The 17,522-nt window shown below is 44.6% G+C and overlaps 1 protein-coding gene across 1 annotated transcript in view; it reads left to right on the top strand.

Annotated features, from left to right (window-relative positions):
* The window catches only part of XPO4 (exportin 4), a 152,945-nt gene that overhangs the window by 66,814 nt on the left and 68,609 nt on the right, over positions 1-17,522 (top strand). The gene's annotated exons all lie outside the window — the stretch shown is intronic.

The raw sequence follows: 17,522 nt of genomic DNA, 5'->3' as shown, positions 1-17,522 counted from the left end.
TAACAATGGCCTTCACACCTTATCTTTTCCTGATGCATACGTTCCTCATTCACACAAACAGATTGAGAATACAAACAGTAGTATTTTATATTGAGCAAAAGGGCATTGCAAATTAAACCTTTCTAAGTTTTACAATCAATAACTAAGACAATTTACATTGAGACCCAGGCCTTCAATGTTCCTCTAATTTACTTAACATAGACACAATAGAGAATCCTGTCTCTTACTTCCTAATTTGTAATACATATAGGAAACCATAGTAGCTTTATAACTTATTCTAAAACAAAAGGATGACCATAATTAGTCATAAGGATTGTTCTGGTCTGTCATTCCTTTCTGCTATTCAAAAAGGGTGGCTGACAAGATGAAATCAAATCATACATTAATTCTCATAGTACATTATGAAGTCCAGCTCCTACAATTACACCCCCATGCCCCAACATTTACAAAGAATTATTACTAGGGTGAGGGTGCCAGTCAAATGAGACCATCTCCTCACCCTGCTCCAGGAGACAGCACTAGGTAAATGGATGTAGGAGATTAAACTCCTGTAAAGAACACAGGAGTGCATCTTTTGGGGGTCAAGAACCACAAATCCAGTTACTGGTCTATTCAGTCATTAATGGCAGATTCATTTTGAGGAAGTTGAATGACCAGAAGTCCTACTCATCAACAGTTTCCCCTCTTCCCCACATCAGATAACTTCTACAATTCTACAGTCTCACACCAAGCCTACAGGAGTTTGGACCTTTTAAAAATTCTTTCCCACATTCTGGCAGAAATGCAGGCGCAGTACATTCCCTATGGCAGGAAATTGCCCATTACAGTGGACTCTGACAGGTAACCTGCCTGGAATTGGTGCCTAAAGTTCACCTTTCTTGCCAGAAAGACAAGTACCCTGGCTACTGTATGGGACATAAATACCTTTTTTTCCAAAGTACTCTAAAAAAAATTAATCCCCTTCAGTTGTACTAGGACACTTTTCAAGAGATCAAAGCATAAAGCTTGCTCAGCATGTTTAAAAAATACCTGACCTCCCTGAACAGATAACACACTAAAACATATACACATGTAAAAAAGCAGCAATGTGAAAATCTGCTGCTATGCAGACAGTTGCAGGAGAAAAAGAAAATTAGTTCTGCTCAGAGAGAAATCCTTGAGGCATGCAAAATAGAAGTATTCTACACAAACGTACAAGACCAAGAAATCACAAGCATTTGCAGTTGAAAGAAGCTTGGTCCATGTGTTTCCCTATCACAGGGGTAGTCAATAGGCAGACTGTGGGCCAAATCCAGACCGCCAGATGCGTTTGAATGGATCCCGAGATCTTTTTATTTACTTATCATTTTTTAAATTTTCTCTGGAGTCTGGGACCTTAACTATACTTTGACCAAGAAATCTGGACCTTGACAAAAAATAATTGATTATCCCTGCTGTAGGTGGTCTGGGGATGTGGAGATTGCAGGCACTTCTGTACAATTTCAGTTGTATAGGAGTCAGGGATCCCTCCCAAGCTGAAGGAGTCTGTTTAAGAACACTTACCCACCCCTTTCACCACAAAGTTTATGCTCATGAGTCCTCGGCCAACATATTTAGGATTCTTGGGTGCTGATAAGCCTGTCTAGGCTTGTTCAGTCCCTTACAAACACCTAAGGTTCAAGGGGAAGGGGACTGGTGCACTTGGCCAGGCAGAGACGCATTGCTGCATGTCTTTAGGTCCACAAGAGTGGGGCTACTCACATATAGACTTCCAAGGTCCTTAAGAAGGGAGAAGTAATGGCTACTGATGTGCTGCATCTTCAGTGCTGCAGATCTCTGTGGGTCACCAGGAAGGGATCCCCCTGTCCTCCTCTGCACCTCCTAGGGTTCTCAAGAGAGTGGTGCTTCTGTCCTGCATATCTCAGAATGCTGGTGAAAATGTCCCTTGCTCTTCTCCCACTTCTTTCTCCAGTACCATTTTAGGATTATATAAAAAACTAAAGACACTTCCAGGCAAAAAACTTTAAGGTGAAATTAAAAGGACACTTTTTTAAAAAAAGATTTTAAAAAAATCAAATTAAAATAAATTCTATTTTCTAACAGAGCATTCTTTCACTTGTATGACTTGTGATATAAAAAAGAAAACATCTTTTAAAGAAAATGTTTATAAAGGGTTTACTGCTCCACTACTCTTTAAGTTATTTTCTTAAATGAATACTCTTGCCATCCTTCAAAGTTCTGTCTTTTGCTTTCATATTCGTCTGTCAGTACAAGAAACTCTGCTGTTTACTTGCAGAAGTGTATGCACTTTGTTCAGTCTGAGTCTGTATTTTAGAAAGGTAGTGGCCTCTCACCATCAACACATTGTAAAGTGTGCATGAAAATAAACTTTATTAATGGGGGGGCTTCATACCTTCTGTAGGCCAAGCACACTGCACACACTAGTGGCTCCTTGCATTCCGCTATTACCCCCTGTGTCCCACCCTCCCATCACTGTGTATATCAGGGGGTCCCTGGAACCCTCATTCCTCCCTCCCCCCATTCCAGGAGCTCTGTATCTCCCTTTCTTCATGCCAGAGGCTCTGTGTACCCCCATCCCCTGTGTCACAGCTCTGGTCAAGCTCCCTCTGCTGGACAGTCACTGAGCTTGGATCCCAACCCTGGACCCATGTGTTCTTGGCTTGCTGAGGCTGAGCATAGTCCAATCACTGCTTCTGGGCTTTGGGTCTCTAGGCACACTAATGAAGTACAGATTACGTGTCTAGTGCCTCCTGCTGAGAGGTGGGACTTCTTAGGACATGTCTTCGCTTTAACGTGGCTGTGTAGTCATGGCACCAGCGCTGGGAGAGAGCTCTCCCAGTGCTGTAAAAAACCCACCTCCACGAGGGGAATAGCTACCAGCGCTGGGAGCACGGCTCCCAGCGCTGTCTACACTGGCACTTTACAGCGCTGAAACTTGCAGCGTTCGAGGGGGTGTTTTTTCACTCCCCAGAGCAAGAAAGTTACAGTGCTGTAAAGTGCCAGTGTAGACAAGCCCTTAGCCTTCTGAGCTTTTAAATGCTAACACTATCACCTGGTTTCTTTGTTCCCCTTCTGGAGAAATTCCACTGCTCCAAAACTTTCTCCCTGCAAACCACCTGGAATAATTGGATTCTGTCAGCTCAGGCTCTCACCTTAGCATATCCATTGTCCTGCTGGAGCATAGTTAATTAGGGTTACCATTTGTCAGGATTCCCCCGGACATGTCCGGATTTTTGAACTAAAAATAGCGTCCGGGGGGAATTTGTAAATGTCCGGACTTCTCCCCCCCCATGCAGAGCGTGCGCGGCTAACAGGGCAGCCGGACGGATGGTGCCGCTTACATGAGGCTCCGACAGCCAGAGAGAGCCCCTCCTCCCCCCTGCAGCTGAGATCACTCCCCTCCCTCCCTGCATTTGCAGATCGCCTCCGGCAGTCTGGAGCTCCTCCCCCGCTCCTCCTCCCCTGCCAGCCAGCCTGCCGGGACGAGTGTGCCGGGACGAATGGCTCAGGCCGTTCCTGAGCAAGTTCACAGAGACATTAGGCGAAGGCCAACAACAAGGGGGCCAGGGGGTCGGAGAAGGGGCAGGGAGGTTCTGGAGGGGGCAGTCAAGAGACGGGGGGGGGCTTTCTGGGGGAGGGTGTGGATAAGGTTTTGGGCAGTCAGGCTACAGGTAGGGGGTAGAGTCCTGGGGGGCAGTTAGAGGGGGGTCTTAGGAGGGGGCAGTTAGGGGATAAGGAACAGGGAGGCTTAGGTAGGGGGTGGGGTTCTGGAGGACAGTTAGGAGCAGGGGTCCCAGGAGGGGGCAGTCAGGGGACAAGGAGCGAGGGGGGAGTTGGGAGTTCTGGGGGGGCTGTCAGGGGGCAGGAGTGGGGAGAGGGATCGGAGCAGTCAATGGGACAGGGAGCAGAGGGGTTTAGATGGGTCGGGAGTTCTGGGGGGGGCTGTCAGGGGGTGGGGAGTGGTTGGATGGGGCGTGGGAGTCCCAGGGGTCTGTCTGGGGGTGGGGGTGTGGATAAGGGTTGGAGTAGTCAGGGTACAGGTAGGGTCCTAGGGGGCCAGTTAGGATGGGGGGAGGGTCTCAGGAGGGGGCAGTCAGGGGACAAGAGGCAGGGAGGCTTAGGTAGGGGGTGGAGTCCTGGGGGGCAGTTAGGGGCAGGGGTCCCAGGAGGGGGCAGTCAGGGGACAAGGAGTGGGGGGGAGGGTTGGGGGTTATGAGGGGGGCGGGAAGTGGGAGGGGCAGGGGCGGGGCTAGGGCAGGACGGGGGCGGGGCTCCTCCCATCCTCTTTTTTGCTTGCTGAAATATGGTAACCCTATAGTTAATAAATTGTTAATGAATTACTTTGTTCTGTAGCTTCTTCCAGATGGGGTGTGATATGTGACAGGGTCCTTGTCAGCCCATGGCTGATTTACTGTGCACTGGGGCTGAGACTTCAGACTCTGTATAACATCAGTCAGATTTGATGAGGTGTACATAGACAGAGCCTCCAAATCATCACACCAGGGTCCCCCATTCTCTCCCACATGGCAGGGCCACTGTTTGCCAATTCTTCCTCCCATTTTCTCTTTCCCTCAGCCATTTTTTTTTTTTATTTCTGTGTAGGAGGTAAGTCACTCAGGGTGTTCTCTTTTGAAACTGTATTGGGATGATTGGCAGAGTTGATATGAAAGGGGTATTGTTATGATGGAGGATGTTAATGGCTGCTTTCAACTGGTTCTTTGTATTATAGACAGTTACAATGATGGCCGAAGCAGCTGACTGCTAACCAGATGCACGGGGCTCTTTGTGCCTCATAAGAATGGCCATACTGGGTCAGACCAATGGTCCACTTAGCCCATTATCCTGTCTTCCAACTGTGGCTGGTGCTAGATGCTTCAGAGGGAGTGAACAGAACAGGGCATTTTCTTGAGTGGTCCACACTCTCGTGTCTAATCCCAGCTTCTAACCGTCAGATTTAGGGACACCCAGAGCACGGGGTTGCATCCCTGCCCATCTTGGCTAATAGTCATTGATGGACCTATCCTCTGCCGACCCCTGTCCTAACCTTTCAGAAGTGGTGTGCAGAGTCTTCATATATTCATTTTAATTTAAGGTTTCACGTGCTGGTAATACATTTTAACGTTTTTTAGAAGGTTTCTCTCTATAAGTCTATATATAATATAACTAAACTACTGTTGTATGTAAAGTAAACAAGGTTTTCAAAATGTTTAAGAAGTTTCATTTAAAATTAAATTAAAATGCTGATCTTAAGCCGCCGACCTGCTCAGCCCACTGCCAGCCTGGGGTTCCGTTCACCTAGGCCGGCAGCGGGCTGAGCGGGGCCTGCGGCTGGGACCCCAGCTGGCAAGGGGCCGGCAGCCAGAACCCCAGACCGGTGGCGGGCTGAGCGGGGCCAGAGGCTGGGACCCCAGACCGGCGGCGGGCTGAGTGGGGCCGGCATCCCAGACCAGCAACGGGCCGAGCGACTCAGCCCGCTGCCGGTCTGGGGTTCCGTCTGCTGGCTCCTGCCAGCCAGGGTCCTGCTGCTGGTCTGGGGTTCTGGCTGCTGGCCCCTTGTCAGCTGGGGTCCCAGCCGCCGGCCCCGCTCAGCCCGCTGCTGCCCTGGTGCTCAGGGTGGGGATGGGGATGTGGGGGGTGCAAGAGTCAGGGCATGGGGTGTGGGGGGGCTGAGTATGTGTGGAGGGTGCAGGAATCAGGGATGGGGTCATGGGGAGGGATGCAGGGGGCTGGGGTGCAAGCGGGGTGCAGGGGTCAGGGCAGAGGGCTGGGGGGGTGGGCTGGGATCAGAGGGGTGCTCCCAGCCCCCTGCCCCCTGAGCGGCTCACGGCAGGGGGCTGGAGAGATGCGCCCCACTCCTACCCTCTTTCCCCCTGCCTCTTCTTCGCCTCCTTACTGGTCTGAGCAGCGAGGGCGCTGGGGCTGCTCTTTTGCCCTCCCTCGCAAGGGGAGGGAGAGGAGGCGGGGCTCAACACAGCATGCTGGGGGAAAAGGCGGGGGAGGGGGAAGCTTGGCTGCCGGCGGAGCCTGCCCTACAGCAGCAGCCGGCAGGACCAAGCTTGCTTCTGCCCCCTGCCCCCGCCAGAGAGAGCGGTAGGCAGGGGTGCGGAGAAGAGCGGGCTGGGTCGGGCAGGATTTTTAATGGCACGCTGCTGCCTGCCGGGGTCCGGCTCAGCCCGCTGCCGGGGTTCAGCAGCGGGCTGAGTGGGACCCCGGCAGGCAGCAGCGTGCTATTAAAAATCAGCTCACGTGCAGTTAGGGTGACCAGATAGCAAGTGTGAAAAATCGGGATGGGGGTGGGGGGTAATAGGAGCCCATATAAAAAAAAGCCCCAAATATCGGGACTGTCCCTATAAAATCGGGACATCTGGTCACCCTACGTGCCGTCTTTGGCACGCGTGCCATAGGTTGCCGACCCCTGCTCTAGGAACTTATCTAATTCTTTTTAGAACCCAGTTATACTTTTGGTCTTTACAACATCTCCTGTCAACAGGTTCCACAGGTTGACTGTGCTTTGTGTGGAGAAGTACAGGGAAACCCCGCTATAACGCGCCCCGCGATAATGCGAATTCGGATATAACGCAATCATAAGGTGGCTCCCGCTGCCCCAAGCGCGCAAAAAAAAAAAAACAACAAAAAAAACCACCACCGGCCGGAGCAATGCCGAAGCGCGCGCACACACACAAAAAGCGGCTGGAGCGCTGCCGAAGCACAAAACAAATAAACAAAAAACCCGGCCGGAGCGCCGCCGAAGAAAAACAAAACAAGGAACGTGCCTTCCCCACTGCCTCTTCCCCCCCCTTACCCCTGCTTCGCCTTTTGGCGGGAAGAGCCATTCTCCTCCCCCAGCTGCTCCTCACTCTTCCTCTGCCCCTTGCACATCTTCCCTGCTCTCTGCCCAAGAGAAATTGACTGGCTTGAAACTGACCGGCTTTAAATGGTAAAATTTTCGTAACCCCGCTATACCACAACCCCGCATTTATCGCGATCGAATTCTTTGGACCCCAATCATCGCGTTATAGTGGGGTTTCACTGTACTTCCTTTTGTTTGTTTTAAACCTGCTACCCTGGTTTGTGTGTGTTTACGTGAAGGAGTAAGTACACTTCTTCACTTTCTAAACACCATTCATTATTTTATAGACCTCTGTCATACTCCCCCACCCTCCCAAGTCATCTCTTTTCCAAGCTGAACAGTCTGTCTTTTGAATCACTCATATGGAAGCTGGGCGATAGTCCTAATAATTTGTTACCCTTTTTTGTACTTTTTCCAGTTCTAATATATTTTTTGAGATGGAGCGACCACACCTGCACTCAGTACTTAAGGTGTGGGCATACCATTGGCTTGTATAGTGGCATGATATTTTTTGCCTTATTATCTATCCCTTTATTAATGGTTCCTAACATTATCTTTTTTTGACTGCCACTGCACATTGAGCAGATGTTTTCAGAGAATGATTCCAAGATCTATCTAAAGTGGTATAGTTGGGATTATGTTTTCCAGTGTTCATGACTTTGCATTTATCAATACTGAATTTCATCTGCCATTTTGTTGCCCAGTCACCCAGATTTGTGAGATCCCTTTGTAACTCTTCAGTCAGCTTTGGACTTCACTAGCTTGAATTATTTTGTATCATCTGCAAATTTTGCCACCTCACTGTTTACCCCTTTTTCCAGATCATTTATGAATATGTTGAATAGGACTGGTCCCACTACAGATCCCTTGGAGACACAGCTATTTACGTCTCTCTATTGTGAAAACTGACCATTTATTCCTAGCCTTTGTTTCCTATCTTTTAACCAGTTACTGATCCATGAGAGGACCTTCCCTCTTATCCGATGACTGCTTACTTTGCTTAAGAACCTTTGGTGAGGGACTTTATCAAAGGCTTTCTGAAAGTCCAAGTACTGTATCCATTGTATCACCTTTGTCCACGTGTTTGTTAATTGCCTCAAAGAATTGTAATAGAGTGGTGAGGTATGATTTCCCTTTACAAAAGTCGTGTTGACTCTTCCCCAACACAAATTGTGTCCACCTCTGTGTCTAATAATTCTGTTCTTTACTATAGTTTCAACTAATTTGCCTGGTACTGAAGTTAGGCTAAGTTAATTGTCAGGATTGCCTCTGGAGCCTTTTAAAAATCAGCATTGCATTAGTTATCCCCCAGACATGTGGTACAGAGGCTGATTTAAGTGATAGGTTACATATCCTATTTAGTAGTTCTGCAATCACATGTTTGAGTTCCTTCAGAATACTTGGGTGAATACCGTCTAGTCCATTACTGTTTAATTTATCAATTTCTTCCAAAACCTTCTCTACTGACACCTCAATCTGGGACAGTTCCTCAGATTTGTCACCTAAAAAGAATGGCTCAGGTGTGGGAATCTCCCTCACTTCCTCTGCAGTGAAGATGGATGCAAAGAATTCATTTAGCTTCCCTGCAGTGGCCTTGTCTTCCTTGAGTGCTCCTTTAGCCCCTCAGTCATACAGTGACCTCACTGATTGTTTGGCAGTCTTCCTGCTTCTGACATCCTTTAAAAAAATGTGCTGTTAGTTTTTGTTATTTGCTAGTTGCTCTTCAAAAAAAAAAAAAAGTCTTTGGCCTCCTTAATTATACTTTTATTCTTGATTTACCAGTGTTTAGGCTCCTTTCTATTTTCCTCAGTAGAATCTGACTTCTAATTTTTAAAAGATGTCTTTTTGTCTCTAACCGCCTCTTTTACTCTGATTAGCCATGGTAGCTTTTATTTTATTTAATTTTTTTTTTTGTTTTCTTACTGTTTTTTTTATTTGAGGTTTACATAATTTGAGCCTCAATTATGGTGTTTTTTAAGAAGATTCCATACAGTTCGCAGGCATTTCACTCTTGTGACTGTTCTTTTTAATTTCCATGTAACTAGCCTCCTCATTTTTGTGTAGTTTCCCTTTTTGAAGTTAAATGTTACTGTGGTGGGTTTCTTTGGTATTTTTCTTCCTTAGAAAGATGTTAAGTTTAATTATGTTGTCGTCGCTTTTACCAAGCAATTCACTATATTCACCTCTTGGACCATATCCTGTGCACCATTTAGGACTAAATCAAGAATTGCTTCTTCCCTTATGGGTTCCATGACTACCTTCTCTAAGAAGCAGTCATTGATGGTGTCTAAAAATTTTATCTCTGCATTCCATCCTGAGGTCACATGTTCCCGATCAATATGCAGATAATTGAAGTCCCTCATTATTACTGAGTTTTCTGTTTTTGTAGCCTAATCTCCCTGAGCCTTTCACAATCACTGTGACCACCTTGGTCAGGTGATTGGTAGTATATTCCTGCTGCCATACTCATATTAGTCAAGCATGGAATTTCTATCCATACAGATTCTGTGGTATTCTTTGATTCATTTAAGACTTTTACTTAATTTGACTCCATGCTTTCTTTCACATATAGTGCCACTCCCCATCAGCGTGACCTGCTCTGTCATTCCTATATATTTTGTACCCTGGTATTACTGTGTCCTGTTGATTCATCATCAGTCCACTGAGTTTCTGTGATGTCTATTATATCAGTATCCTCACTTAATATCAGGCACTCAAGTTCACCCATCTTCACATTTAGACTTCTTGCATTTGTATATTAGCACTTATAAAATTTGTCAATATTTAGTTGTCTGCCTTTATGTGATGTAATTGTTTCACTGTTTCTCTTCATTTCCTACCTGCACTTTGTCAACTTATAGCCTCTCCTCTTTACTAGGATATAGAATATCCCCTTTAATAAATCTTTCCCTAAGGGATGTGTCTGTCCAAACCATGTGCTCCTCTGCACCTGTCAGCTTTCCCCCAGCCTTTAGTTTAAGAACTCTTCTATGACCTTTTTAATTTTACATAGCAGCAATCTGGTTCCGTTTTTGGTTCCATGAGACCATCGGAGTGCCACATTTCTTACTATTCCATCCCGGGCTTCCTGGTGTAGTTGAATTAGATGACTGCAGAATGTAATTCATGTAGTAAAATTTTCATTGCCCTCGGAGTAGGAAATTGTTTGAGCTGTGCCAAGTTCCTCAAGAGAAACTCCAGGTGGCTTTTTTATTTCTTGTAAGCGTTGTTGAGGATAAAATAATCACAAAAATTTACAAGGCTTGTATAATCACTGATTAAACTGAAGGTCCATTCAGTGTGGTGAGGCATCGTATAATATAGTGCACAGTTCATTTAATTTCATATTTTTCATTATGAGTATACAGATACTTGACCTGAGTTTTCCACAAGGATAATAAGTGAAAATCAGCTAAAGGGAAGGCATTGCCTAAATAAATGAATGTGCTTTGCCTTTAATTCATTTAGTTTTAGCAGACTTATAATTAAACCACCTAAGCAGGAGCTATGAAAGGTCTCTAGGTAAGCAATCAGTTCATCTTCATTCAGACCCACAGAGTGATATGTGACTCACTGTTCATCAGACAATGCAATCATGAAACACTCTGAAGACAGATAAATAACAGTGACTGAAGAGTTTCTTGGTTCTCGGTATTCAGAGTTTGCAGTTAGATGTTAGGTGCTTAGATAACTACAGTGATAGGTGTGGTATTAAAAACTAAGAGGCATGGATGTATAACAGTTAAGTAGTATATTAGATAGAATGGATGTATCGGCTGCAGCATGTGTTGGGGATAGTATAAGTCCTCTGGGATGAGGAAGCAGGTTTGAGAAGTTAACAAATTAAGCACACGTGCCATGAGCGTGACCTGCCAAAACTAGAATTTGAGTGTATACAACAGTTGGCCTCAAATGAATATCTGATACCAGTGACAAGCTGTGTGGTTTTGTTTTGTTACTTTGTTCCCTGATGTAACTGTAGGGCTTCATTTTGTTTGCATAACTATTAAAACATCAGAAGGTCCAATTGTAAACAGAGCACTTTGGACAGAAACTGTTGAAGAAAGTCAATTCTGTTATGCGTAGATGATCTGAAAATGATGTTAGTAAATGTAGTAGTTTGTCCGAGGAACGCTGGGGAGGGAGCGGGAACATTGTCCCTTCTCATTGTAGAACTGGTTTGCAAGAGAAGTCTCACTTTTGAAAGACTTGGTCTAGAACAACCTTTTTACTTAGGGTATGGCTACACTTGCAGCTGTACAGCGCTGTGAGTTAAACCCGCCTTCGTACAGCTGAGTAGAGAAAGCGCTGCAGTCTGTCCACACTGACAGCTGACAGCGCACTGGCGTGGCCATGTTTGCAGCTGCATTGGGAGTGGTGCATTATGGGCAGCTATCCCAGCATTCATGTGGCTGCAACATGCTTTTCAAAAGGGGGTGGGGTGGAGTGTGACAGGGAGTGTAGGGGGAGAGAGAGTGGGTTTTGGGGTGCTGAGAGTGTGTCAGCACGCTGCCTTGCAAGTTCTGCCCCTCCTGCCCCCTCCCCTCCCGCCCCCCCCCCCTTCTCATTCACTCACTCAAAGCAAACAGCAAAATGTTTGCTTTTTGTCTTTGGTACGGAGCTTTGAAAGGGCACTTCCGCATTCCTGGAGCTGATCACAACAATGAAAAGAGTGGTCACTTGATAAGGGGATTATCACATCGCAGCAAGTTAACTCCTCGTTCACACTGACACCCGGGAATTGTAGCCACTACGCTGCATCTCTTATTCCTCTCGGGGAGGTGGAGTACCTGCAGCGCTGTAGCCAGGGAGAGACAGCGCTGTACATGCCTTGCCAGTGTGGATGGGGAGTGAGGTACAGCGCTGTGGGCAGCTTTATTGCGCTGTAACTCGCAAGTGTAGCCAAGGCCTTATACTCATGAAAGTTTATTAGCCAGGAACTACACAACTATTTCTGCCCCAATGCCCCTTTTCTACTCTATCAACTACTTGCTTCTATACTAGTTAATATCCCTGAAGAATTACTTTTATCGCATACTTCCCGTAGCCCTGAAACATTGGCTACGTTGACAATAGAGATTCCATTGTGGGAGGGGGGAAGAAAACTGGAGCCCTATAAATCACTAATAAGAGTAACTGAAAATTATTTAAGATAACAGGACTGGTTTCATGTTCTAACTGTGAAGGGAATAAGCCCCTTGTGCTGTTAAATTCATTGAAGTTCAATTATCTAGAATACAAAAGGAAAAATAAGATATTGAGATTTCCCAAATGGGATTTCTTCTTTAGTTTGATGATTTAGAATTTGCAGCGAGATGAATATGACTAACTTCAACCAAGCGTCTTTCAACATGAATGTGTCCACACACTGAAGTTCAAGACTGGGATACAACAGTTTTGCTGTGCAATTAATTCTGCTTTGTCTGGGTCAGCTTCTATGGCCTGGCTACACTTGAGAATTCACAGCGCTGCCGCGGCAGCGCTGTGAAGTGCGAGTGTAGTCGCGCCGCCAGTGCAGCGCTGCAAGTACTCCATCTCTCCAAGGGGAATAGCTTGCAGCGCTGCAAGCGAGCGTGCAGCGCTGCAGGCGCTGATTACACTGGCGCTTTACAGCGCTGCACTCGCTGCGCTCGGGGGGGGGCGTTTTCACACCCCTGAGCGCAGCAAGTTGCAGCGCTGTACAGCGCCAGTGTAGCCAAGGCCTAAGATTTAGACAGTTGTGTGCTAACTCCTGTGTTTCCCTAACCCATAATTGAACTGTTCTTCCTTTCATACATTTTGTAACCTAATTATCCTCAAATAAATCAGTTCACTTACTCAGTGAGCTGCCTAGATGAAAGTGAGAAATCCCACAAACGTTCATTATGGGTTTAACATTCGGTATAAGTGACATTCCTTTGGAAGGAGTGAGTCACATTTTATAGAGCATGCATATATCATGAAGATTACTCCACGAAAGTTGTTTTGCAAAATAAGGTTCAAATTGTGCATATTTTTCATATAGTGGCTCTGTGTTAGTGTTGTGTATAGATTTTAAAAAAATCTCATTGTCTAAAGCCATGCTTTAGGGTTGTCTGATTGCTAAATTAATCTCTTATCACAAGTCTCATTGATCTTCTGTTCAAGCAGCTGAGTGTTTTATGTATGTCAACCTTTCAAAAATTTATTACTGGTAATAAAGCTAACTGGGGTAAGTGCCAGGCTATTCTAAGAGACAATCCATGCTCTGAAGTATTTTATTTTGTCAGATAGGGTTATTGTTTGGGTATGTTCTTGTGACAGAACTAATGAAATTGCTGCTGAGTGAGACAAGCTAGGTTCATGAGGTATACTCTTACTGGTATGAAGTTAATGATTCTATTGGGAAATTAGAACATTGAGGTTTGACTTTTAATATGATCAGAATTACTCACATTTTCTAGCCATTAATACGTGGCATTCTTGAATCTGATTATCTGTATTTTGTGCGATGTTACTAAAAGTGAAAAACCAAAAAACCTAAAATGTGGTTACTTCAAAAGAATCTTGTAACTCTGCTGTACAATTTATTTTTTTTACCAAGCACAGTGTGCTCTACTGGTTGATCTTAAATAACTTTGTTTTTCAAATTTTTATGAGGTTTTTCTTAGACTTAGTAATGCAGCTAGTGTGCATGTCTAGATATGCTTTGTAGATCCCTCTGTACAAAATACACTTGTAAGCTTACAATACTTAACTTTCAAAAGATTGTGTGATTGTCACTGTATATCAAGTGAACTCCTTTGAAGGGTCTTATAAATGTGATTGTTCCTCTTTCAATGAGCTAAAAAGGTGGCTATATGTAGCTCCTTTTAAAATTGTTGGACTGATTTCTCTCTTCTCCCCCTCCTCCCCCCCCCACTCCCACACATTTGTGTGAAAATGGTAATATATCATGCATGAATATATTTAGTCTTTTATAGCATTACCCTAAAAATGTTGTTATTTTCCAAAACAAAGTATGTCTACACTGGGGAAAAAAAATGTGTGTTCTTAACTCAGGTTGGCTAACCCAGGTTAAGAAGAAACCTGGGTTAAGAACACACCTTTAAAAAAAAAAAGAATAGCATTGTAGCTGGGGTAGCATGGGCTGCTTAGCCATCTCAGGGCTTGTCTATGCTGGCAAGTTTTGTCGCCAAAAACTGCCTTTTGGCGACACAACAGCAAGAGCATACAGAACTGGCTTCCACCACAATGCCTGCCCTGATTGCTCAGGCTACGTCTACACTACCGGCCTGAATCGGCGGGTAGAAATCGATCTCCCGGGGATCAAATTATCGCGTCTCGTCGGGATGCGACAGTCGATCCCCGAATTGAGGCTTGTACTCCACCAGCGCAGGTAGGAGTAAGCGCCGTCAACGGGGGAGCCGCGGAGGTCGATTTGCCGCCGTCCTCACAGCGGGGTAAGTCGGCTCGGATACGTCGAATTCAGCTATTCGCGTAGCTGAATTTGCGTATCTTAAATCGACCCCCCCCCCCCCCCCCCAGTGAGGACATAGCTTCACTGTTTTGATCTCTGCTGCCCTGCAGGCATGCGCCCCTCCCCTTTCAAAGCTCCAGGAAGTATCTGTGTGCTGCTCCATTTGGGGAACAAACAAAGAGCAAATCATTGGAATGCTCCTGTTCTGCGCTGCACTAGGAACACAGCAGCAGGCAGACTGCTGCTGCAGAGGGAGGGGGACAGCCTGCTGTGCTGCTTTGCCATTCCTCAGCATGGAGAGCTCACAGAGCTACTCATGATGCTGTTCTCGGCAACTGAAGGGGCTGTGGGAGAACTCGTAGAGAATCCCAAGATGCGCAGCGATCAGCTCTTCCTTCCCACAACAGTGCACTGTGGGATACATACCCATGGTGCATTGCTCACCCTGTCAATGATGGTGTCCCCAGTTTGGACACGATCTGTCGACAGAGGGAGCAAGTGTGAACATCCTTTGGAGATTTTTGTTTTGTTGTTTTTTGGGTGTCGACATAAGTTTTGTCAACAAAACTTGCTAGTGTAGACAAGCCCTCAGTATGAACCCAGGGGGTCTAGGCATGTACATATTTGCAGAGACTAGTCTGAGTTGCTGCTGTGCTACCATGGCTACGCTGCTGTTTGTAGCGCGCTGACACAGGGACGTCTATGCAAACTATGAATCATCTTCCCAGCTCCAAGTATAGACGTCGCCTAAGGGTACGTCTACAGTGGTGCAGCTGCACCTCTGCAGAACTTCAGTGCAGATACCACACCAACAGGAGGGCTTCTTCACCAGATATGCTGTTTCCTTTTTTATTTCTAAAGGCTTATCTACAGTACACATGGAGTTATTTAGGAATGGCTATTCCCAAATGGCTCCGGGACACTTTTATTTTGGAATAAGGCTGCCTTGTTCCTGTTTAGTGTGGTTTAAGCTAAACAGGAACAAGGCCGCCTTACTCTGGAAAAAGTGTCCATGCATGGAGTTATTCAAGAGCAGTTTTCCCTGAATAACTCCATGTGTAGACAAGCACTAATGCTATGAATGGCAGTCCATAGCGATAGGATCTATTCAAGTTACATCTTTTAAAAACTAGTTTGTTTAAAGGGACAAACTTGAATATCCTAAAACTAACTTAAAATGTTTTTCTGATAAAGCCCCCTTAATTAGTAAGTCCTGACATTTCTTTTTTTTTTTTTTTTTTTAAATTAATTTTGTTTTGAAATAATTCTCTCTTCTCTTTGTTGCTGCTGCTTTTAGAAAGGGACTTTTGAGGTGGGTCTGAGTGTAATGCCAAACCTGCTCAAGACAACCAGTCAGCTGCTGCTCTCTCCCCCAGCCCCCATGTTTGACTGCTGCCATATCAGCTTCAGACTTACTGTTGCTGTTACTGGTACACAAGCCCTGGCATGAGCTCTATCCCAGAGTGTGATGCAGTGTTTCCCAAACTTTAGAAAGCTGACTTCCCCCCTTCAGGAAAAGGAAACCAATCTCTCACCCCTTGGAGACTCACCCTGTCCTTTGGGGAAACAGCATGCATACTGCATGAGATCAGGCATGCAACTGACAAACAAAACAATGAAACTGACAGTGCACAAAGTACTGTCAAATGCACAAAGTAAAACTGGGAAAAAAAGGAAGGAGAAAATAACTTTACTCTTTCAGTTAGAGTAATCTTGGAAGTTTTTTATTACCACAGTAGGTACCAAATCTCTCACCCTCCCCCTTTCCTATTTCTTTACTCCCATTATACACTGTTGTATTTTGGCTTTGTAAATGGTGCCAACTTGTATCATTGTTCTAGTTGTCCTAGGTTGTTTTGTGTAGTAAATCTGTTGGGAGGGTTATCAGATCTTTGTATGATAAAGCAGAGAGGACTTAATTTGTATGCTGTTGTATCACAAAAATGATATAGCATGCTTATCATATATGGAATTAAAGTAATTGCCATTAAAGCTGTCCCTGCATCACTGCTTCCTAGAGCCTACAAGTATTTATGGAAGTCTGGAATAGGCATTATCAGTATAGCATACAAAAATGTATAGCATCCTCTGGCAACTCTGAATTATTCTTTAAAAAATATATCTTGCAAAGGCATGAAAAATCCTTGACTGTAGAACAGTGGCTCAGTCAAACTTTAAAATTTATTTTTAACTTTTTCAAAGAACTAGTTTTTATATGGTGTTCTCATAGTTTTGATGTTTGATTCAAAAGGAAGTGCTTGCTATGATTAATTCTCATATTGATTCAATTCTGAATAAAAAAAACCACAGTTCCACAGTCCCAACAGTAACTACACAGAGCCTTGAGATTTTTAAAACTGCTGAATCATTTAGGTGACAGCTGAATTATTGTATAATATAGGGTTGACAAGTAGAGAGACTACACTGCTATTCTAGCAATTGAAGGTTTTGATTTTTTGTTTTACGCTGGCGAAGATACAACCTTCACAATTTAACAATAGTAAAAAAGAAATAGTCAAGTAGAATTGAAATTAAAAGAATTACTTTGAACTGAAATAGAAATATTTGAATTTAGCAATTAATTAGAGTAAGCAGACATAAAGTACATTTTTAATGTACTGTAGGCAATTGTCCGCAAAGATGCATGAAACAACCATGTTTGCTTGATCTGGCTGGGATTTATTTAGCAAGTAAGAATTTTAATTTAATGTGTACTGGCTAAGATAACTAGTTGTCTGTAGGGTCAAGGTACTGACATCAGAGGCATTTCTGAACAAAGATGTTGCAGTTGGTGGGTGGATGGCACTGCTTTCAGCTGTTGTATGAGCTTGCATAAATAGTATCTCAACTTTAATCTTTCGGGTGTTCAGAGGTAGTGTGCATATTTCCATTTAACCCCTGGACACTTGCCGGCATGTATGACCCTTTAACAATTCCTGTCCCTCTGTCCATCCTTGGCACCTTGGCTCCAAACAGTCTAGGAGTAAAGCCAGTAACTTTGAAGTTGTAACTGTGTTGGGTACATCTATTAAGCAAAAATATTTTCATTTAATTAATACAAGGTGTCTGTTATGTTTCCTGTGTAATATGTTGAACATTTGAAATGTAATTTACCTTCCCAGTACAAGATGTTTTCTTTCCTTTTGTGTGTGGTGATCAATCATGGTAAAATATAGGGGAAATGAGAACTGAAAAAGATGATTAATGGACTTTGGTATCAAGAGTAAAGCTTGT

Source organism: Terrapene carolina, unplaced genomic scaffold (genome assembly GCF_002925995.2).
Source record: "Terrapene carolina triunguis isolate 2854851 unplaced genomic scaffold, T_m_triunguis-2.0 Scaffold138, whole genome shotgun sequence".
In the NCBI taxonomy this organism is placed as follows: Eukaryota; Metazoa; Chordata; order Testudines; family Emydidae; genus Terrapene; species Terrapene triunguis.
Note: the sequence above shows the minus strand (reverse complement) of the source record. Positions and strands in the feature narration are given on the sequence as shown.